The sequence below is a fragment of the Triticum urartu genome, chromosome 4 (assembly GCF_003073215.2).
Source record: "Triticum urartu cultivar G1812 chromosome 4, Tu2.1, whole genome shotgun sequence".
Taxonomy (NCBI): domain Eukaryota; kingdom Viridiplantae; phylum Streptophyta; class Magnoliopsida; order Poales; family Poaceae; genus Triticum; species Triticum urartu.
This window is the reverse complement of record NC_053025.1, coordinates 484715971-484740696: the sequence shown is the minus strand read 5'-3', so window position 1 is coordinate 484740696 and position 24726 is coordinate 484715971.

Here is a 24726-nt window from a genome sequence, read left to right as displayed (position 1 = left end):
GGGGTGGCTGAACCGGTGGGACGATGAGATAGATGACGGATCCTCATCCGGTATGGTGGATGAGGGACGTCGAGGTGTTGCTGTGGACGACGTCATCGGGGAAGAGGCTACGGCAGGGTGGCGGACGGAGCAGGGTGTGGGGTTTCGTTGTGGGTTTTCCGGCCTCGGTGTATGAATGGGTGGGCGGATGGGATGGCAGTGGGGAACCATGGCTTAGAGACGCGCTTGTCCGAAATATGGGGTAAGTTACGAAAGTACCCCCACCGATTTGAGGCGGTTCTTTCGGTTCAGGGGTACCACGGGCATTTTGCGTGTCGGGATTTCATAGGAGGTGGGAGTTTTCACACGCCTTGTAATTTCGGAATAGCAAGGCGCGGGTTGAGATGGAGGGAGTTGTCGGAGCACAACGAGACAAGGATATATCTTAAATATTTCGGGCTAACAATGCGCGGGTTGAAATTTCCGGACAAGCCTAACATGTACTGTACCAAATCGATGCGCCCTACAAATGTCATTCAAAACTTTGAATTCATGTTATGTTTAATTAAAATATTTCGCTACGTGTATAATGCATGCAACCTACTACTCAAATGAACGTTTTAGTGCATTCCAAACGTATATACTACCGCTTCAATATGAACTAAATTTGAATTCGTTTCTCTATTTGAATAAGATCTACAATAATGATTGTTGTGAAGTCAAAGCATTTGAATTCGTTTCTCTATTTTAATAAGATCTACAATCATCATTATTGTCAAGTTAAACCATCGTTTGTGTATTATCTTCACAGATTGTTTGTGTATTATTGTCAAGTTAAACCACATGATTAGTCTCGAGTTGCATATGAACTATGTGTACTATATGAACTCGAACTAGATTTTTTGAATCCACTTTATTTTGATTTCAAATCACATTACATTTCTAGCTCTAGCTAGATCTTCATAATCTAAACCATGTCTCATATGTATAATGTGTTTATCACATTATGTATGGTGCTCCACCCCCTACGCCTACAAGTATTTACATGTGAGTTGCAAACACCACACATTACCAAAAATTCAAATAAAATGTGAGAATGTTTGATATATAGTATTGTTTAGATTGTTCGATATTTAGTTGTAGGATGCAAATGCCACACATTATCACAAATTCAAATAAAATGTGAGATTGTTTGATGTATAGTATGGTTTAGATTGTTCGGCATTTAGCTGTGAGTTGCAAACACCATGCATTATCACATTATGGTATAACATGTGCACAGCACGTGTATCACCGCTATATTCATGCATGCAATGTTTAAAACACTATGATCTCCTATTCAAATATATGAATCTGCTTTCATATCAAATTATGATCTTTGTTAGTCTCTTACACCCACACAATCCTCTAACCTTTGTAGCTACCACTAACTTTCTCTCGTGCATGCACACGCCCTCCTCGCCCTCCCCCTCCCTCGGCATTCTATCCACCGGGCACATTCATTTTTTCTTTAGGTCGTTCTCCCAGAGTGTCCACAACTCCTTTCCGACACACACCGATCGATAAACCTCTCCAGTGATGCGTGCCTACAACATACAAACACACCTTCAATCTCCTCCTTTATGTGTCCTTGCCTTGTGTTTCTCATACGGTCAGACACACATGTAAACTCTCGCCCCTCTTTTCATCGCTCTCTCACAACTGCACACTCCTCCCCCTATCTAGCTAGTAGTTGGGCCTCTCGCACCACCTCCTAGCTCCATTCTCTCTGTCTATCCGTCTCGCTGGGCCTTATTAGCCGCTAACAAATGGACGTACACCGACCGATCTCTCGCTATACATATAGCTAGCTAGGTCCTTATAACTCGTTTTTATCCACACGTCAATCGATCTACCTCATTAGTTGTGTCTCCCCCTTCCTCCGACAAACTACAATTGATCTACCGATCTAGTTAGGTTTGCTTACCAAACACATGGTTCCCCTTCATCATCCATGGATGCGTCCCGACAGATCTATCACGCACAGGCACACACAGAAACACATCCCCACTCTTATTGATAACATTGCAGTTCCACCCTCAGTTTGTCTAGTAGGCATCTCCCACCATCTTCGAGAAGCAACTCCATCACCCATCCAACACTCTACCCCTCTCCCTCCCTCTCCCTCCCCCTCTCTCTCTCCTCTATCTCTCTCCCATCATATTTCCCGTCCTTCAGTTATGTATGGATGTCGACCGATCTCCCTTAAGACATAGCTGGGTCTCTCCTTCTCAACACATATACGAGTCGTTCTACCTCTATAGTTAGGCCTCTGCCTACCCCTCCCACCACCCCTCCCCCCCACACACACCGATACATCGAGCGCTCTAGTCATGTCTCCCTGCCACACACAAACTTGACATGTGCCCTCTAACGTTCTGGTAGGCCAGTCACCCTATATCTTTGACTTGTACACACACACAATTTCGATGGCTCTCTTCATCGATCTCGCACCCACCCACTTGATCCTCTCTTCGACTCTATCGATAGCTATGACCCCTCCCTCTCTTCTCGTGGATTGCCCGACCCTCTATGTATGATATGGATAGGCCTCCATTTCACACACATTGCATGCAAAATTTTGTTTGAGATGTCATCGACACATATTCCCACAAATAATTCACGAAATCAACCCCCACCCCCCCCCCCCCCCCAAAACAAAAAACACTCACGAACGCGGTTTGTATCTCTCACACACACCCACATAGGTGGGGAACGTGCACGAAGAGAAGAGGTGCATGCACAGCGCACGTACTCCCGTCTCTTTCCCAACCACACCCACGCCGGTACACAGTGGAGCTCATTTCTGTACGAAAAAGGCAGCCCACGTGGTAATTTGGCACGTGTACTGGTTGTCCACTTGGTGGATGGAGGATTGTCTACCATGGGTGAACAAATAAATTGCGACTTGACGTGTTGTGTTAAAAAAAGAGGCAAACCATGTGGGGCCTACCTTAGAGGCAAGGCTCTATACACTGGAGTACTTTTGATGTGTCCCGTCAACTCGCAGAAAGAGGAGAAGCTTGCTTAGTACGCCGTCTCCCCCACCCACGGGCGCGGTGGCTCGCAGGATGAGGTGAAGCTTGCTTACTATGCCTTACGCCTGCTCCCTCGCCCATGCGCACGGTGGCTCGCAGGACGAGGAGAAAAATTTACTACTCCCCCCGTTTACTCCTCGTCCCTACTACCTTGGTTATAGAGATTATATCATATTGTTTGGAATATATATGTCCTTTAGTAGATTTCAATATGAACTACTAGTACATACTCCAAACACTGATGTATATAGACGTATTTTAGAGTGTAGATTCACTCATTTTGCTCCGTATGTAGCACTCTCCCTCGCCCACGTGGTGGACGTGCAGCAATTCATTCGGTCTCATATAGCCAGAACGATATATACTGCACTACCATTATTGCTCGACTTCCCGAAGAGGCGAAGAGCCAATCGCAAGGTCAATATTTTGGAGATGCCAAGCGCAAGGTTATAGGAGAACGAGTAGTAGGTGCCGCGTCATTTATAAATAAAGTTTTTTTTCTTCAGTGGCATGTACGCAATATGATAGGTTCATATGGAGAGAAAATGAGTACATAGTCAGGACGGGCCATCCTACACGGTTGCTTGCTGGGGTTGCTCTCCTCACACTCTCTCGCACAAAACGACTGTGGCCACATCTCTAACATCCCGGCGGATCACGTCCGCTTGGGGAAGGGCTGGATACTTAGTGTAGATGCGGTGGCCGTCGCCGACGGCGAAAACCCACTGTCGGAACGTCCCGATCAGGGGTCCCCGCCGTTCTCTCTCACAAAGCCGGTGAGGTTGCCTTCGTCCCTTGCTCACTACCACGATGTGGGCATTTGCCGCCTCCCGCCGCCCTCCTCAAGGTTGAGCTACGTCCCTCAGGTACAACTCCCTTTACAGCCGGCTTGCACCACTACTCCAGCTGCCCACATCACTCCCTGTGGATATTTCTCTACTTCTTTGCCCCGCACATACCTCTACAAGCTTCTACGTACTGTATTTGTGATGAGTTTATGTCTCATCAACTAGTCCCAGTAATCTTATTCTAATCACGCTTGTTCAATTTCTTTGCCACAGGGATGCTCATCTCGATTCTGGTGAAACTGCACAAAATGATCCGATGGTCAAAAGGTTGCAAACTTCATTTATTAGGAAGCTCGAACGTTGCCAGCAAATTGAAGCCTGGTCAGGGTTCACGGTTCAAGGGCTAGGGACTGCATGGATCTTTTTTTTCTTTAGCTGCCTCTATTCCAAAATAAGTGTCAACTTTAGTAGTAGTACAACTTTGTACTAAAGTTTGCACAAAGTTGAGACACTTATTTTGGAACGGAGGGAGTACATATTTGCTATGATCTGTCAATCATTGAGATGCAATAGCATGCATGTTAGTCTCCTTTGTATTTGATGAAATGTTGCAACGGGCAAACTTGGACGCAAGATACATGTAACAGAAGCTGGAAGCTTCATAGCATTGTACAAATTTATCTCGCTGATAAATTACAGTACGTACTATATTAGTACTTCCTCCGTTCCTAAATATAAGTATTTGTAGAGATTTCACCATGAACCACATGCGGATGTATATAGATGCATTTTAAGTGTAGATTCATTCATTTTGTTCCGTATGTAGTGGAATCTCTACAAAGACTTATATCTACTAGTAATAGCTAGCCCCCACTACTAGGAATTCTCTATCCTCTCCTTGAGCCACGTCATCAAAATTGATGTAGCCGTTAGATGAAGTAAATCAGTCCATAATAGCTGTCGGTGTCAAAACCGGCGGATCTCGGGTAGGGAGTCCCGAACTGTGCATCTAGGCGGATGGTAACAGGAGGCAGGGGACACGATGTTTTACCCAGGTTCGGGCCCTCTTGATGGAGGTAAAACCCTATGTCGTGCTTGATTAATATTGATGATATGGGTAGTACAAGAGTGGATCTACCACGAGATCGGAGAGGCTAAACCCTAGAAGCTAGCCTATGGTATGATTGTATGTTGTCCTACGGACTAAAACCCTCCGGTTTATATAGGCACCGGAGGGGGCTAGTGTTACACAAGGTCGGTTACAAAGGAGGAGATATCCATATCCGTACTTCCTAGCTTGTCTTCCACGCCAAGTAGAGTATTATCCGGACACGGGACAAAGTCTTCAATCTTGTATCTTCATAGTCCAACAGTCCGGCCAAAGGATATAGTCCGGCTGTCCGGAGACCCCCTAATCCAGGACTCCCTCAGTAGCCCCTGAACCAGGCTTCAATGACGATGAGTCCGGTGTGCAGTGTTGTCTTCGGCATTGCAAGGTGGGTTCCTCCTCGGAACACATCACAGAAGAGTTTGAATACCAGGATAGTGTCTGACCCTGCAAAATAAATTCCACATACCACCGTAGAGAGAATAATATTTCCACAAACCTTAATCTGCTGACACGCTTTGGCAACATGATATAAGACCATGGCTCGGTGATTATTCAAACCGTTTTTCTTCAACCAGCTCCACACCTAACGCGAGGCGGTTTCTGGACACGTCTTGTCAAAGCAGAGATCGTGTTCCCCTAATTATGGGATTCTCATCAATACGGTCGTGGGTAACCCAACCGTGCCTAGGACTCCTAGATTTTAGGCAAGTCCCAAACGGCCACTAGGAGGACGCTTGATATGCATCCTCTTTATAAAGGGACAAGGTTTTTACTTTTTTCCCTCCCGTGCTCAATCGAATCCGTCCCCCGCCTCGAGTTCTAACACCCAAAGCCCAGGTCAGGTGCTTCGGACCTTCAATCATGTCCGGATCTAGCCTTGAAGGCCAGTGGATGCCCTCCTCCGTTACGGAAGAGGATATCAAGAAGTTGAGGGAGGCCAGATACCTGACCGCCGAGGTTTCGCATCGGCTGCCTGCCCGAGGGCAGGTCGTCCCTACTCCCGAACCCAACGAGAACGTTGTGTTCATCTCCCACTTCCTCCGAGGTCTAGGCCTCACTCTGGATCCCTTCGTTAGGGGTTTGATGTTCTATTATGGGCTAGATTTCCACGATCTAGCCCCGGACTCCTTTCTCCACATCCCGGCATTTATTGTCGTATGTGAGGCCTTCCTCCGCATTACCCCTCACTTCGGCCTATGGCTCAAGACCTTTGACGTGAAGCCAAAGATGGTCGATGGGCAGCATGTAGCGTGCGGTGGCGCATTAATAAGCAAGATGGCTGGAGCTCCATGGCCAAAGGGTTCCTTTCCAGAGGTGTCCAGATTATGGCAACGGGAGTGGTTTTACATCACAGCTCCCAGAAGTGACAAGTGGGTGGCTGCCCCTGCTTTCCGCTCGGGCCCTCCACCACAACTGATGTCATGGATTAGCAGAGGGCTGAGCTGGGGTCCAGCCAAGGACGTGCCTATATTGCAGAGCCGCATTCAAGATCTCTTCAAAGGAGATTTGAGTCTGGTTATGGTAGTGCAAGTCATGCTGGTTTGTCAAGTCCAGCCATGCAAACGCCGGCCCCTCCGCATGTGGGAGTTCAACCCAGAAGGACTACGTACTATTTAGAATTTCCTCGGCCTGACGCACGAGGAGATGTATAAATCATTCCTCGGACCTCAAATAGAGTGTCCGGACACTACTAAGGACGTGGGCCCAAGCAGCAACCGCCCCGTGGCCCAAGTAAGTAATTCTCTAGCCGAACACACTGTCTTTCATTTATCATGACGTCATTCTGAGAAACCGCTTTTTGACTAGGACTGGATAACAAAGGCGAAGATGATCCGGTGTTCGGCCCCCCTTCCTGAAGGCTTGGACAATCCGGTGCTGGAGAAGATGCTCGAGCGAGCACCTTTCTCGGTGCCCTCAAAGGAAGATGAAGGGGGGAATAAAGAGGGCGAAAGCGGGCCTCCACTACTACCTATTCCGACCGAGGGAACGAGCACCTCCATGAGGGAGGATAACTAAGGGGAGGAATCTGACATTCTCTCACCCCGGGAAAGGAAGAGGACTACCTCTGAAGATCCGGAAACCAAGGTTTCCAAACGGGAGAAGAAATCTCTACCAGAGGGTCCTGCCTTGGAGGGTGCTCTTGCCGCACAAAATCCGCGCGGAGATCAGCCATCTAACGAGCTGTACGTAATCAAAAAGTACTTCAATAGTGAAGATATACTACCTTACCTCTGAGGAAAATAACCGAAGCATTTATCTTGCAGTTCGGATCTTAGCCCTTCTCAGCAGAGCTCGTCTTCGGGGGATCTTCTTCCCGAGATGATGGAGAGCAAAACGCCTCCCCCGGACTCCCCCGCTCAAGAAGCGGGCGACCTTGAAGTGTCGTCACGGAGGGCCTCGCCGGATCGGGTGAGGCCAGAAGATAATCCTATGGTCGCCCGAAGTCCCCAGTATCCGGCTCTTGAAGAGAGCAACCAAAAGAATCCGGCACCGTCTGGTATGCAGTCGGATGCACTGAGGGATCTGCTAGAGCGAGCAACTATCTCAGAAGAACACCGTACATTGATGGGTACGGTGATTGAAAGGATTTCGTCCACCGAAAGCGGTTTGCATGAAGCCTTTATGAGTCTACTAACGGGTTTTGAGGTACGTGAAATGATATACATTTGTGATAGTACCGCACATTTTAGGTGTGCCCTGTGTAGATAGTAGCCCCTGAGACTCTGGTTGTCGTCGAGAACGGCGGCAAACAGAGGATCATAGTCCCAGGTAATAACAGGACCGCCTTCATGTGCAGGTGGTTGAAGCTCCGGTGGCTAGCCAAACTTATGGGTTTGCCAAACTAAAGCGACAACTGGATGCGGCGGATGCCGACATCGAGCTTGTTAACAAGAGGCTCGACGAGGCACAGGGTAGGTGATTTTTCTGGTGAATGTCACATAGTAAGAGCAGCGTGATGCCAGTATATTTAATATGTTGTGACTGCAGATGGAGCTGCCACCGTGGAGACCCTTCGGGCGGAGCTTGCCCGAGCCAAGGAGCAAGCAAGGAGTAATAATGCGGCCGCGTTGAAGGCAGCCGAAGAGTTAAGAGCCGAGAAGGCCGCGCATAGCGAGACCAAAGAAAAAATGGCCAAGATGACTGTAAAGTTGAAAGACACTGCCAACCGCTGCCAGCTTCTTCAAGAAGAAAACCGGGCGAAGGCGATGGACCTGGAAAAGGCCACCATGGCGACTAAAGACACCCGCTCTACAATGAGAGCAAAGAAGGAGGAACTGCGTGAAGCCGGGGATATTGTGGCTGGGAAGCCCTTTATGCTGTGGAGGAAGTTTGGAGATCCGCGGTATGCCCCTCTGGATCAGCTGTGGAGTTCGGCAGACGCATATCTGGACTTGGCGGCGAGCACTGTCGATGCGGCCGAATACTTCCGAGATCAAACAGATCGTGAAGTGGATAAACTATTCTGGTCGCAATTTAACGTTCCAGAGCGTCCGCTTCCATTGACTGATCAGCTTGCCGAATGGGCCAAGCTAAATAGATTGTCCGGACTCGCCATGAGGTCTGTTGTAGATCATCTGTGGCCGGAAAGGACAAAGCCGAACAGTTATTTTAGGTTGGTGCAGCAGTTCCTTGATGCGGTGCCGCACATTAATGCGATGAAGAGATCGGCATGCATAGAAGGCTCGCGGATGGCCCTTGCCCGTGTCAAGACATACTGGGCGGAGATGGATGCCACCACTGTTGCGGCGCAAGGTTCCGCCATAGGCCGAGTGGCTGCCGAGTGCTATTTTGAAGAAGTTCTTGAAGGCGCTCGTTCGATAGAGGCCCAGTGCTCGAAGAATATTATGTTTGAGTGACATGTATTCCCATTGTAAAAACAATGTTTTATTGAATTTATCAAGGCTGTATTTATACTTTTGCCCAAAAGTAATATGATGCCTCCTATGCGGCCATTTACATATATATGTATATAACCTGAAAGATTGCAGTCGTCGGCTTCAGCCCCCACGCATATAATGCGGGGGTGTTCGTAGAAGACGCGTTTTCACACTTAATCCAACGTCTTGGTCCTATTAAGGAGGTGATAGCGCAGCGAACTAGGCAACCGGACTATAATGCTTTAACACTTTCACTTAACCATAGGAGTTTGACAGTGGGGCTACTATATAGCCCCTAGTGGCTCCGCGCTCACCCGAATTCGGGGTGCGTACATGCCTGGCCGGGAAACGGCCCTTCGTTAAGGCGTAGGAATTCTAAGATTCTGATAGGTCATCGAGTGGTTGACCAGTCTCACGCTATATCATGACAGTCAGTTTTCGGCTTTCTCTACTGAGGTGCTCGTCCGGATGAACCAGGGCACAATCACAGTAGTTCTCCCGGTGCCGCCTCAGCCGATAGAGCGGATCGTAAGGCAGAAAAACACAGGAGCCAGGCAAACCCAACATTTGACCAAAGACATGATTCGGAGCTGATGCATATAAGGCCAAACTCGCGACGCCGAACACTCCCTAAGGTATTCGGTCTTTATGGTGTAAACCGGGCCTAAACAGTGCCCTTTGTAAGAAGCCCCTGGTGTCCAGGTACGTGCATTGTTCTGACGTGGCTACATGCCAAGACGTCAACATCCTTCTCAATGGTACTGAGAATCTGAGGGATGTGTATCAACAAGAGACAGTAAAAAAGGTTGACGCAGGGTCTTAATCTAAAAATAATCCTTAGAACGGGTCCCTGCTGCACGTCTGCGCTTGTGTCTCTGTTGTAACGTATCCTGGACGGGTGTAGCACGATGGTCATCTGTAAAAGAGAGGAACTTAGGTGAAAAGTTGTCGTGCAAAAAGGTAGGTTTTAAAGAAACCATGTATAGATCAAGATGAGTAAAAATTGCCACTTGTCTGCGCGCGTTGAGCCCCTTGTATTTGTAATAGGGGTGTGGTCATCAAACCTGTATGAATTACATATAGCTGCGCCAGAATCGTCTAACCATGTCCGTGGTCTTGACGACCTATCGAATGTTTTAGTTGGTGAGGCCGCTTTAGTGTGCGGCTGCCACGGCAGCCGCATTCTTTTCGGCGCGCAGGGATTGCTCAATATTTCCTTTTACTGTAATGATGCCACATGGACCGGGCATCTTAAGAGTGAGGGAAGTGTAATGCGGTATTGCATTGAAGCGAGCAAAAGCTTCGCGTCCAAGTAGTGCTTCATAGCCACTTTGGAATGGCGCAATGTGGAAGGTTAAATTTTCGATACGGAAGTTATCGGGGAAGCCGAATATAACCTCTAGTAGTAGGGAGCCCGTGCAATGAGCCCCTGGGCCTGGCGTTACTCCTTTAAAGGTAGTATTGCTATGAAAATTTTTCGTTGGGTCTATCCCCATTTTGCGGATTGTGTCCTGATATATCAGGTTTAAGCTGCTGCCACCGTCCATCAGGACTCGTGTGAAGTGGCATCCATCAATTATTGGATCTAATATCAAGGCAGCCCATCCTGCGCTCTGGATACTTGCTGAGTAATCCTGATGGTCGAAGGTGATTGGTTGAGACGGCCAGTGGCAGAACTCAGCGGTGATAGGCCCTTGGGCATGTTTATCTGGGAGTGCCGCTTTGCTTCTCCCCTTTATCATGTGTAACACGTTTACTGTTTTGACTTCTGGTGGAAATTTCTTCTGTTCCTCAGTGTTTTGCGTGCGAGGCTCATCCTCGTCTTCGCTTGGTGTATCCAGCCCCTTGTGTTCGGCGTTGAGTTTGCTGGATTGCTTGAAGACCCAACATTCTCTATGGGTATGATTTGCTTGCTTCCCGGGGGTGCTATGGATCTGACATATTTGGTCCAGAATTTTGTTTAGGCTGGACAGTTCATCTCTGGCACCTTTAGAGGGCGGCTTTTGCTGACCTGGCCGAGAGATTCTGAATCCGGCGTTTACCGCCGTGCTCTTCGGGTTGTCTTCTTTATTCCGGTGCTTATTATTTTTGCTGCGTCGTGATTTCTCGTTTCCATCTCTAACTTCGGATGTACTTGGGTCGCTGGTGCTGCATCGGGCTAGCCAGCTGTCCTCGCCCGCGCAAAAGCGGGTCATGAGGCTTATTAATGCTGCCATTGTTCTCGGCTTTTCTTGGCCAAGGTGTCTGGCAAGCCATTCGTCTAGGACGCTGTGTTTAAAAGCTGCCAAGGCTTCGGCGTCCGGACAGTCGACTATTTGGTTCTTTTTAGTAAGAAACCTGTTCCAAAGCTTTCAGGAATGACTCTCCGGGCTGTTGAGTTATATGACTTAAATCGTCCGCATCCGGAGGTCGGACATAAGTCCCTTGAAAATTTGCCCAAAAAGCGTCTTCGAGCTCTTCCCAGTTTCCAATGGAGCTTTCGGGGAGGCTTTTAAGCCAGTGCCGAGCTGGCCCTTTGAGTTTGAGGGGTAAATACTTAATGCCGTGGAGATCATCTCCTCGAGCCATATGGATATGGAGGATATAGTCCTCAATCCAGACCCCGGGTCTGTTGTTCCGTCGTATGCCTCTATGTTTACGGGTTTGAATCCCTCTGGAAATTCATGGTCCAGCACCTCGTCGGTGAAACATATGGGGTGTGCGGCACCCCTGTATCTGGGTGTACCGCGTTGTTCGGATGTTTGTTGTGTTGCATCATATGCTGGAGCGCGCTTGCGTGGTCCATAGATGGATCTGGTTGCGCCGTCCTTTTGATGCGAGCCCTCGCGTGGATCGTGTATTGGCTTATGTGCGGCGTTGTTTGCCGCTCTATGTTGGCCGTGAGGTTGACTATCCGGCCAGATGGCCATTTTAATTTTTGGTTGCAGGGGATCTAAGGCCTCCTCATCGAATTCAGGTAGCAACTTCCGCTTCGGGTAGCTCTTGGTGTGGCGATTACCGCCGTACTTCGCTGTTGTGTTGAGTACTTTACTCCATCTGATTCTGAGTGTGTCTTGCGCAGCCTTGAGCCTTTGCTTCCGCTTTTTTAGACTCCTCGCGGTGGCAACAAGCCTTTGATGAGTATTCTGTTGCTCCGGGTGTCTGTCTGGTGTGATGTCGTCTGGACTATTATCTTTGACACAGTCGGGTTGTTTGGTTTGATTCTCCATGTTGCCGTGGTCCGGCGATGGTTCACCCTGCTCTAACGCTGGGTCTATATGATCGTTGTTTCTGCCGAGGCGGGATTTGGAGCGGCGCTTACGCCGTCGCTTTGACTGCTTCTCGAGGGGACAACCCTTCGTTGCATCCTTCCGTTCCTTGTCATCGTTTTCTTTTCGTGTGTCCACCATGTATACGTCATGTGATGAAGTGGGCGTCCAGTGCCCTATGGGCAGTGGTTCCTGTTTGTCTCCTGCATCGTCATCCATACCGTTGATGTCTTCGGAGTCGAAGTCGAGCATGTCGGTTAAGTCATCGACAGTGGCGACTAAGTGGGTGGTGGGTGGGCGGCGAATTTCTTCGTCATCCGCATCCCAATCCTGCCGGACATAGTTCGGCCAGGACTCTCCTGACAAGGAGAGAGACTTTAATGAATTCAGTATGTCGCTGAAGGGCGGGTGCTGAAAGATATCCGCGGAGGTGAACTCCATGATTGGCGCCCAGTCGGATTTGATAGGCACGGGCGCAGGTGGTTCGGAGTCCGTGGCCGGGGAAGGATCCGACAGTTTGGCAACACGGCTCTCGTGAACGGTAAGGTCGATATTCGGCTCGATCCCCGCTGAGGATACGGCCTCTGTGACGGGGTCTATGCACCCGTCCATGGATGGCGCAACTGGCTCCGAATTGAGGCTCGGAGCGGCTACCGGTGCGATCTCCTGAATACGGTCCGATGGTAGAGCTAAATCATACTCATCGTGACCGCGTGGCGCACAAGGCACGGGCTCGAATCCGTCAAAGATCAAGTCTCCGCGGATATCAACCGTGTAGTTTAAGCTTCCAAACCTGACCTGGTGGCCAGGGGCGTAACTTTCGATCTGCTCCAGATGGCCAAGCGAGTTGGCCTGCAGTGCGAAGCCGCCGAACACAAAGATCTGTCTGGGGAGAAAAATCTCCCCTTGGACTGCATCGCTATCGATGATCGTAGGAGCCATCAAGCCTAACGGCGACGACACAGAGGAACTCTCAATGAAAGCACCAATGTTGGTGTCAAAACCGACGGATCTCGGGTAGCGGGTCCCGAACTGTGCGTCTAAGGCGGATGGTAACAAGAGGCAGGGGACACGATGTTTTACCTAGGCTCGGGCCCTCTTGATGGAGGTAAAACCCTACGTCCTGCTTGATTTATTCTTGATGATATGAGTATTACAAGAGTTGATCTACCACGAGATCGGAGAGGCTAAACCCTAGAAGCTAGCCTATGGTATGATTGTATGTTGTCCTACGGACTAAAGCCCTCCGGTTTATATAGGCACCGGAGGGGGCTAGGGTTACACAAGGTCGGTTACAAAGGAGGAGATATCCGTATCCGTACTGCCTAGCTTGTCTTCCACGCCAAGTAGAGTCTTATCCGGACACGGGACGAAGTCCAACAGTCCGGCCAAAGGATATAGTCCGGCTGTCCGGCGACCCCCTAATCCAGGACTCCCTCAATAGCCATCTGATCTTGACGTTGAGAGGCTCCGCACTAAGCCACATGCAAGCATGCAGAAATACCGTGCCACATGCATGTGAGTGGGTTTTAAATCACATCAACATGTCTGCATGCAAGCATGCACCGGTAGCATGCATGTAAGTGAGCTTTTAAGTCCCATTAACATGTCAAAAACAAAAATATAATCCCATTATGCAGTAGGAGTTCAGGAGTTGGCTGATCTTTTTTCCTTATGTGGGATGATCTAAATGATGATGGGAGTTTATTTAGTTTGGCTACCACATTTGTCATGCGGTTATAGAATTTTTTTGTTCTATGAAATCGATAATTTTGCGCAGAGAGATATACTGCTGTTCCGCGCCAACGCACGGGGACTCATCTAGTAATATTTAGGAACGGAGGGAGTACTATGTAAAGAGTTAGGTGTCGCACGGTGATAGTAGTGTGAGGTGGGCCATGTAATCACTGAGCCTGCGTGTTTTCACTGCTCTTGCATACCTCCGCTGTAAGAATGGAGAAAATTGTAATCTAGTAGTAGTAGTATACCTCCTTTCGCCGAAAGCGTGGGACATCCAGCAGTCCTACCACCTCAGTAATAAAGACCAATGAGCCGTCAAATAACATAGACCCAGCAGTAAGTTGGACGGACGAAGCAACCATCACTCTTGCGCCAATGAGAGGTTGCGTCTGCTCTGCCCGGGCATGAATGCGGCACCGATTCTTTGGAGCGGCACAGACCGTTTCGGGCAGGAAGCGCGCGCGGGCGATGGAGGGGCTTTGGGTGGGCCAGGCTGGTCAGGAGCGGGCGTGGCAGCTATCCGCATGTCCCTACCGGACACGCCCGGAAACAGGAGGATGCACCGACTCTCGCGGCTAAAATCGTACACTACACAACATCTCTCTGTAGGAGTAGGTCGATCTGTCGCTCTCTCTAACACACACATGGTGTTAAACACACACACACACACGCACACGCACACGCATGCACCTTGGTCCCGTTGCACCTTCTAACGTGACTTATTACACCTAGATGGAGGGAGTAGTAAGTATACGAGATACGGTGGCACACTGACTTAAGTCGAATACAAGTGGCCAAAATTTGTGTGCATGTTATAATAAGGATTCACTTAAAATAGTACGTGAGCGAACAGAGGGATCAATTGGACAGTGTTCCCGAGCAGTAGCGAGATGTGTGAGGTAAGATACACCGCTGGTGCTTTTAGTTTTTCTTATTAATTTGTTTGTTTCACCCTCTGACTGGTGGGACCCAACGTACTACGTGGAGAGAGGTAAGGTGACTAAGGCTGCATTATTTCTGCACCACTGTGGATAGTCTTACCACCAAAGCCACATGACACGATTATGATTGAAATCCCAATGACTCCCACACACACAAAAAACACGGCATGCTTGTCACACGAATGCAGGAATGTATAAAAGGTTATTTCCCTCTCGTTGAACATAACGGGAGGGTTGTGTAGCTGGTTAGCCTGTTCACTCACTCTCTCGCCCTCTCCCGTTGGAGCCCCAGCGCTTGTAGTTGCTCTCTTCACACTCTCTCGCCCTCTCCAGATCTAAACAAGACTTCGTTGGCCTCTCTCTCCCCTCACTGCTGCGCAAAGAGCCGGCAGGATCCGTCCGCTGGGAAGGGAAGGAGGCTTAACGCTGTCGCCGTCGGCGAGAGACTACCGGCACAGCTGTTCACTTTCCACCCAGCGGCGGCGCGGGAGGGCCTCCGACCCCTTCTTCTTCGCCGCCGTCCCATCGCCCACCGAACCACGCCCCAAGAACCTTAAGGTATAATTTACTTACTCCACATGCATTGCTCTAGCTGCATGTATACCATGAATCTAGGACGTGGTTCAAAGAGGAAAGGAGTGGGGGAAAGTAGTGGGAAAAGTTGTATATAGCATGAATCTAGGACATGGTTCAAATAGGAAATGAAGGGGGAAAGTTGTATAGCATTAATCTAGGACGTGGTTCAAAGAGGAAAGGAATGGGGGAAAGTAGTGGGGAAAGTTGTATCGCATAAATCTAGGACATGGTTCAAAGAGGAAAGGAAGGGGCGAAAGTACTAGTTCAAAAAGGAAAGGAATGGACAAGGCTGTAGAGTTTGAGCAGGACTAGATTTGCTGCGCTCACATAGGGAAAGGCGTCTAAAGATAACAAAACTGGGACCAGCACAAATATGCTCCTTGGTTGCTTGTTCTTTGTTGCAATAGACTGTGCATGACCACAGTACATCGGTAGATGCACATGGTGCTGATGCGTCCACTGTCCCGTGCAACTCATTAGCTATTGTTAATCTAAGGCCCTGTTTGGTTAAAAACTCCCTAGTCCCTACCTGCTGGGTTCCAGGGACTAAACATGGACTAGAGGTTATTAGATGACATGCTAAAAGACCATGTTACCCCTAGTAATGAACTAATAGAGACAAGGTGCGATGCGTGGCAGGGGCAACTATTGGAAAAAGTCCCAAAAAGACTCCCTCGGGGTCTTCTTTCTTTAGACCCAAATGCCCACTTTTAGTCCCTAAAAGTCCCTCCTCTTTGGTTTAGATGGGACTGACACGGAGGTTTTTTAGTCCCTACACCAAAATGTCCCTGTAAACAAACACCCTCTAATAATGCCGCTGGAAAATTGATGAAATGCCACAGTTAAAAGCAAATTACATGTTTAGTGAATTTTATTGTTAATATAATCTCTATGTTAATATTAATCAATGCCACCGTTTGAGAAATTCTACTGTCTTGCTTTCTTTCCCATTTAGATAAGGTAGATGCTTATTTTTGTTGGCTTCTGTGTCATCCACCGTTATTGACCACTAATTGTTTCCTTTGCACCTCTGTGTAAACAGGGTTATCTGCTTCACCTCGTTGCCATTGTGACCTTTTGTTGCACTGCACAAAACACTTTTGTTTTAAGAGTGTTTTGTGTAGTTCAACCAAAATGTCACACCGACAACATTGCTTGATTGCTTGATCTTAGTGGAACTGCACAAGAGGAGATCTTACTTCCTATCCGTTAAGGCGAATTTGGTTCAGATCTTCTTCTTGTGAGTTGTTTGAATTTCGCATCATGAGAGGTCAGTACTAGCCTTCTTTCACATGACTCTGCAGTGTGCATTCATATGTTGTGCTACTTGTACGATAATGTTGCTTGATTTTAGTGAACTGCACAAATGGAGACAAGACTTCCAATCTGTATGTGCACCGTAATATCCCATTGAGGTAAGATAAGGATATTTCACAACTGCTGGCCTGTATTTTGCCACTTTCATCAGAAAATTAAGTTTAGTACTATACTTGTGCTCCCTAATTGGCATGCCAAATCTTACATTGAAGGCGAAGCATGTTTGTTATTGAACCAAGTGATGAAGGGGAAGAACAAGGGGAAGAAAAACAAAAATCAACTCCCGGTGCTGTCATGAAAAAGTGGTATTGTCCTTGAGAAGTGCTTCATCTGTGTTGTTTTAAATATTTCCTTTCCTTTTTTCGAGCAAACAGTGATGCTAGCATTTAGTAGTCCTCTTGTCTTTGCACAACAGGATCATCTTCCTCTGAAGAAGAATATGGAGTACGTGAAGTGACTAGTTCCGATTAATGCCAGGATGAAGAAGCCCTGTCTATCTTATCATCAGAAGGAGCAGTTGAAGGATGGTTACATTCCTTCCCACAAGACCAAACTAACTTCAGCTCAGAAGGACTGACAAAATCTCCATTTTTTTTGCTGTGATGCGCGAGTACAATGTTGTTCTAGGATTCTTTCTGGTGAGTTCCATTTTTATAAAAGTGTGCTCTACATGGACCATGTATGTGCCTGTTGAAACTGTCAATTCATAGTACAGTTTGCTCTATACTAATCACTTTTTTGTATTTGTGCAAACAGGGGTGCTTAGCTTGATTTCAATGGGAACTGCACAAAATGTTCATGAATACATCGAATCATTCATTTCCACCACAAGAAAGGAGGTGCCGATAAGTTCAAGGCGTTGCAACATATAAGGGCGAAATCATACAAGCTACGCGCGAATTTGGTTGATTTTGGTGGAACTGCACAAAAAGAACAGCTGGTTTATTTAGCACGAGGTGCCATGTCAATGTCCGAACTGATGGCAAACCCTGCCCATTCCACAATCGTAGGCATTTGATATTTTGGAATGGGACAACCTTGTCAAATTTTGCTCATTGATTTTAGCAAGACGTGCGTTTGATATTTTCGAATGGGACGCCCTTGCTGTCAGCAGCGTCGATCAATTTTTTCTTTATTCTTTAGTTGTGAAGTAAATATTGCCTTTGACATGTGAGTCGCTGAGATGCATAATCATCGATTGTTTTGAATGTTCTCTATGAATTGCTAGGCCTGTGTGTTTGATTGCAATGTACAGAAACGCTAAAAACCTGCTCAAACTCTTTGTACTCCTTATGTTCCTTTTTACTTCGCATATTGTGAAAGTGCATACTTTTTTGTATAAGATTGGTCAAAGTAGAGGTACTTTGACTGCAGACAAAACTTGTATGCAGACTAGAAAGGACCGGAGGGAGTACATGTGAAACTGCTGCAAACGAGGTGATCACCCTGGGAATAATGCTAGTACATATTGTTTTGCATGTTCATCCAATGCCACTGATACAGGAATTCGAACTAATCGAAATAAATTCATCCATACACGGTCGGATTTCATATAAACATGCCAGATTTCGTTACATTTCATACATTCTTCAACTAAAAAGGGGTGCGCTGGAGGTATAATTAATTAACCAAAGCTACCCACCTGTGTCCCGCTGAGCCGAACTGAAGCTTCAGTGACTTAACTGCAGGTGCAGGTGCATTTGCATAACTGACATGTGGCCTATTGGGCCCATGTGTCAGTCAGCCAACTGTACCAGCAGTTAAGTAGAAGCAGCGTTATTCTCCAGCAGAACTCCCCGACTCCACGTCGCCGCCAAGAAGCTAACCGGCCGTCAATGGTCAATCCGCCTAGCTTGGCTTCAACCGGAGGGTAGCAGCGGTGGCCTTACTTGGACCCGAGCGGTGGCGACCTACCGTGTTCTACTCTTCCTTGTTTTCTGTGTGGCGTGGCCTCGTTGGCAGCGGGGCGGGGCCTCGGCGGAGCCGGCGATCTCCCCTGTCTCGTTGCCAGCGGGCGGCGCCTCAGTGAAGCGGTGGAAATCCTCCCCCGCGTTGCCGGCAGGGTGGGGCCTCGGCTGAGCCGGCAGTGTCCTCTGCCTCATTGTTGGCGGGGTGGGGCCTCGGCGGAGCCGGCGGTGACCTCTGCCTCATTGTTGGCGCCGCGGGGCCTCGGCGGAGCAGCGCCTCGTCGATGCCAGCGGAGCAGGGACTCATCGGAGCCGGCATTGTCCTCTGCCTCGTCCTCGGTCTTGCCAAACAGCGCCTCGCCCGCTTCATCGCCCTCTTTGCTAGCCTCTTTGTAGGCGGCCGCAGCCTCCGCCACCCGCATGTGCTCCCGCCAGCGCTCGAGGCGGCCCTTGCAGGCGGAGCGGTATGAGTCGAGCAGTGCCTCCTGCTCTGCCCGCTCCGCGGTGATCTGCTCCTCCGCCTACAGATGCTCCTGGAGGAGATGGTGGTTGTAGGCGGCGTCGGCCTGCGCCTCCCGGAACTGCTCCTGATGCATCTGCCTCACACTATCCATATATTGGGCACGGGCCTCGCCGATGGTCATGGTGCAATGCACCAGCGAGGATGGCGCGGAGGAGGGGGTTGGCGCCGGATTGTTGACTACCATGTTCTCCATTGGGACGTCGTCGTCTTCCGGCTGCCTGCCGGCCAGCTGGTCGGCAACAATGGCTGCCATCTCCTTGTGGTCCGTCGTCCGCCCGTCCCGAAGAGCGCTGGAGCGCGAGGAAGCCATGGTGGGAAGTAGTGGTGTGGACAGGAGAAAGGGAACGGATGCGGATGACTGCGGCTATGGCCGGCGCAGCAGTTTATATAGCAATGGTGGGCGGGCGGAGGGACGGACGTGTGGCGCCGGAGTAGCCGCCTCGGCAACCGCGTATCATTAATGTGGGTGGCAGATGGATGGACGGAAGGCACTTGTGTCGTTTGAAGGCGGAGCAATCACCTGCACCGGGAAACGGGGCGGGCGGCGCTGACTGTTTTGGGCGGAAAGCGCGCGCGGGCGAGGAGATGACTTTACTTGGACAGGATGACAATGGGGACCCACCAGGTCCATAGCCTCACGTACGCAATTGCCTCCTTATTATATACTCCCTCCGGTCCTTTTTACTCTGCATATTAGGTTTGTTCAAAGTCAATCTCATCCAACTTTGACCAAGTTTATATAAAAAATTATAGACATTCACATAACAACACCAATATCATTAGATTCATCTTGGAATATATTATCATATTATATTTATTAGATATTATAGATTTTAATAATTTCTAATATAAATTTGGTCAAACTTAGCAAAGTTTGACTTTCGGCAAATCCAATGTGTAGAGTAAAAAGGACCGGAGGGAGTATATATGTATAAAACTATACTCCCTCCGTCTAGGTGAATAAGTCGTATTAGAAGGTGCATCACGACCTAGGTGCAAGCAGATTGGTGGAAAAGAAGAATATTTCTCTCTTCTAAACACAACAGTTAATCACAGCAGTTAAGAGGATGCCTTATTAGCTACCCATGCAGGCCATCATAATCATAGCATGCAAAGTGCTTTTATTTCTTGCCTAATAACCGCATGGACATGTTGCATGCATTGGTCCTTGCCCGAGCAAAAAAAAGGGAGGAAAGGGGTTTCCACGGGAGACAACGAGGCAGAGGTGGAAGCGCTCGCTGGAGTTATTTATTTTGCTTCCCCCTGGTTTCCTGACATCACGGTCCCACACCATTGTCAACCTATGTAGTACTAGTCAATAAACGAGAGAATTGCACAAGAAGCGGCCGACAGCGGGGACCAAGCAGCTCGAGCAGTATTTGTGTTTTTGAGGTGTGAGCACTGCAAAGTTTTTCGATGTTTAGCCCAGATATTAATTTTTCTCCTCTGAACAACAACAAAAACATCGTTGCAGGTATTAACTAGGCGGGCTGTGGCCCGTCTAGCCCAGGCCAGATATCCAGCCCAGATATTAATTTTTTTCAAGCTGAAAATGGCTAGCCCAGCTATACTTTTTTTAGGAATACCCAGGCAAGGTCAAGTTGTTATTCTCCGCCCCGCTGGGCTGCAAATTTTTCCTAGGAGGGATGCATTAGGCTTAACAAGAAAATGGGCTTTAAGAAATAATAAATGGGATGTAATTATAAAAACTGGGCAGTAACTATAAAAAATGCACCAAACACGTGATTACTTTATAAAATATTATTTTTGGATATTGAAAATTTTAATTTCATTAATTGTCGCGAGCGTAATGTTTCGTTGGGTTTTTACGTAATATAAATTTATATTGAAATTGTATTTAATCTGACTAGAAATTTCGGGATAAAAATATTTCGGATCCCATCAAAATGTGGGAAATTTTATTAAATTCTATTTTAAACGGTTGGTTGAAATGGGTTGTACTTTTAACAAACTATAAATGGGCTGTAGTAAATTCCATTAGAATTCAAAAATGGGCTACACATTCTTACAAATCTCAAATTGGCTATAAGTTCTCTGCCACACACTTCTGGCCTTACTAAGTTGACGTGTCCCCTAAAAAAACAGAGTTGACGCGTATGCAAGGCTTTGTCAACTTATAGTCAACACACGGTTCTAGCAGCAGTGGTCATTGGATGTCCATCCAACGGATGCCTTGCTTCTTCTTCAATCTCGGATATTCTAGCTTCACCCGCCTAAAAAATGATTCCTCCCCCTGACATCTGGGGCGCACCGTTTCGGAAGCTGACCTGTGGGCCTACTAAGTTGAAGTACCAAGGGCTTTGTCAACTTAGTCAATATAAACGATTCTAGCTGCAGTGACCGTACGATGTCCATCCAACGGCCGTAGTGCTTCTTCAACCTCTGGTCTTCTTGCTCCAGCCGCCCAAAGCAGCACCGGTCGTGCCGCCTGCTCCTGCCTCCCGTGGCCGGCTGTGCTACCATGGAGGCCTCACCGCCCCCTACTATTCCCACCGCTGGCCAGGCCCTGCGGCGACAGCAGCCTCACACCGCAGCCGAACGAGTGAACCCTCATGCTCCTCTCCGCGTGGGCATCCACTGCCGCATCTTTACCGGCTCCGCGTCGTCCCCTTCCTAGGCCTCGCCATCGTCCACCGCCCTGGTGCTCTTGGCGCGGCGTGGTCAACGTGGAAGGAACGACTTCCATCGGACGTGGACTGTACATGGAGAGGCTGACAGCTGGGTCCACGGCGGTAGCAAGGAAGTGCCTCCTTATTACACAGAAAATAATGATTCCTCCACCTGACAGCAGGGACCCACCGGATGGGCCACCAGTATTTTGCGAAAAAAATTGTTTCCCCCTTACTGCTGGGACCCACTGGATGGGCCACCGTATTTTGCGAAAAAACGTTCCCCCCGCTGTCAGCTCGGACCCACCAGAAGTGCCTCCTTATTACGCACAAAAAAATGAATACTCCCCCGGCTAGCTGGGACCCACCTTGCTGGGAGGCTGACTTGTGGGCCTACTAAGTTGACGGGGAGGAAGGGCTTTGTCAACTTAGTCAATATGAATGATTCTAGCTCCAGTGACCGTACGATGTCCATCCAACGGCCGTAGTGCTTCTTCAACCTCTGGTCTTCTTGCTCCAGCCGCCCAAAGCAGCACCGGTCGTGCCGCATGCTCCTACCTCCCGTGGCCGTCTGTGCTGCCGCAGAGGCCTCACCGCCCCCTACTATTCCCATCGCTGGCCAGGCCCTCCGGCGACGGCAGCCTCACACCGCAGCCGAACCAGTGAACCCTCGTAGTCCTCTCCGCGCGGGCTTCCACTGTCGCGTCGTCCCCTTCCTAGGCCTCGCCGTCGTCCACCGCCGTGGTGCTCTCCGCGCGGCGTGGTCAACGTGGTCAAGGAACGACTTCCATCGGAAGAGTACTGTACGTGGAGAGGTTGACATTTGGGTCCATGGCCACATCACAGTTTTTTTGTGATTTGCCAAGTAAGTCGCTTTGTCAGGCCTGTTGGGCTGCAAATCTTTCAAGACGAGGAGAGCTTTCATTCGGCTGGCCGAGAAAATGGCCCATCAGTAATGAGAAATGGGCCATACATTTTTAAAACACATCAAACCGGCAATTAGTTTCAAATATCTTTTTTTCATTTCAAGATTTTAAATTACATTAATTTTTATGCGTGGAGAATTTGTTGGATTTTATATTGATATACATTTATTTTTAAAATCAGTTTGAATGTGAGTCGAAATTTCGGGATTAAAAACAGTTCGGACCGCACCGAAATATGCAAAATTTCATATAATTTTTTAACCCTTGCCACAATATGGGTTGTAATGCTAACAAAAAGAATATGGGCTCCAAAAAAACCTTAAGAATTAGCAAATGGGCTGTAAATTATTAGAAATAATGGCAGATGGGCTGTATGCTGTTTTCCACAGATTTGAGGCTTTCCTAAAAAAAAGGTTGACGCACAAGCACTGACTGTTGGATGTCCATCCAACGGCCGTCGTGCTTCTTCAATCTCTGCTCTTCCTGCTCCAGCCGCTCAAACAAGCATCGGCGGGACTGCCTGCTCCCTCCTCCTCGCGGCCGGCTATGCTGCCACGCAGGCCTCACCGCCCGACCATACTCCCATCGCTGGCCTAGCCATCCCTCTACTCACCCACACCTGCTGTTATTCTCCGGCGATGGCAGATGAACCAGTAAACCCTCGTACAGTCGTACTCCCCTCCGCGTGGAAAACAACTGCCGAGTCTTCCCTGCCTCCGTGTCGTCCCCTTCCTAGGCCTCGTTGTCTTCCACCGCCCTGGTGCTCTCAGCGCGGCGTGGTCAACGTGGTCAAGGAATGACTTCCATCGGATGTGGACTGTACGTGGAGAGGCTGACAGCTGGGTCCACGGCCGCAGCAAGGAAGTGCCTCCTTATTACGCGGAAAATAATGATTCCTCCACCTGACAGCTGGGACCCACCGGACGGGCCATTGTATTTCATGAAAAAAACATTTCCCCCTGACTTCTGGGACCCACCAGCTATATCTTCGCACGCAAGGAAGTGCGTCCGGGCAAAAAAACGATTCGCCCCCTGACTGCTGGGACCCACCAGCTACATCTTCGCATGAAAGGAAGTGCCTGACAGTCGGGACCCACCTGGTCGAAGCGTACGTAGCGTTGTCATTCTGGTCGCGAACGTGTATGTACATACTAGTCGATGTAGAGGCGCGCACGTGTCGTAGTAGAGGCGCGCACGTAGCATGTACACGTACGTATAGTGGCTAGGGTGCAAGAAAGAAAATATGGCCATGTATGTGTACATACGGGCGGGGTCTCGAACGCCTACTCGCGCATACGTACGGCCAGGGCTCGTGTACATTGCTGGGTCAGAACAGAGAAACAGCATCGTCGTCGTGTTCATGGGGAGGCAACGGAATGCGTCGTGTTCATGGGGAGGCAACGGAACGCGTGGGAGCCAACCGGCTGGGACGGAACAAAATGCGTGGTCGTGTTCATCGGGAGGGCTTGGACGGAACAGGTGATGGAAACGAGGCCTGGCGTACCGCACAACGGGGGAAAAGGACCTCCTACGTTTGGAACAGGGTCCTGTTGATCGGGAGGGGTCTGGCGTATCGCAAAACAGAGGAAACGGACCTCCTATGGTCGAAACGGGGGTCTTGTTGATCAGGAGGGGTGTGGCGTACCGCAAAACGGACGAAACGGACTTGTTTTGGAGCGCTACGGTCGAAACGGGGGTCCTGTTCATCGGGAGGGGTGTGGCGTACCGCAAAACGGGACTCCACGGGATACTGTTCATCTCCACTGTCGACCCCCTCCAGCCTCCACGGGCTACTGTTCACCCTGCCCTCCACCGTCTACTGTTCATCCTGCCCTCCACGGGGTGGTCCTATTCATCCAGCCCTCCACGGGGTCCTGTTCATCCAGCCCCAACCGGCTCGATCAATCAGGGTCCTGTTCATCCAGAGGCAACACCACGGAGTCCTGTTCATCCACCCCCACCAGGAACTGTTCATCCACCCCCACCCCCCGCAACACTCACTGTTCATCCACAGGCAGCATCGATCGGCTTCAGTTAGCAGCAGTAGCGAAGGAATCGCTCGATCGGGTTCAGTTAATAGCCATC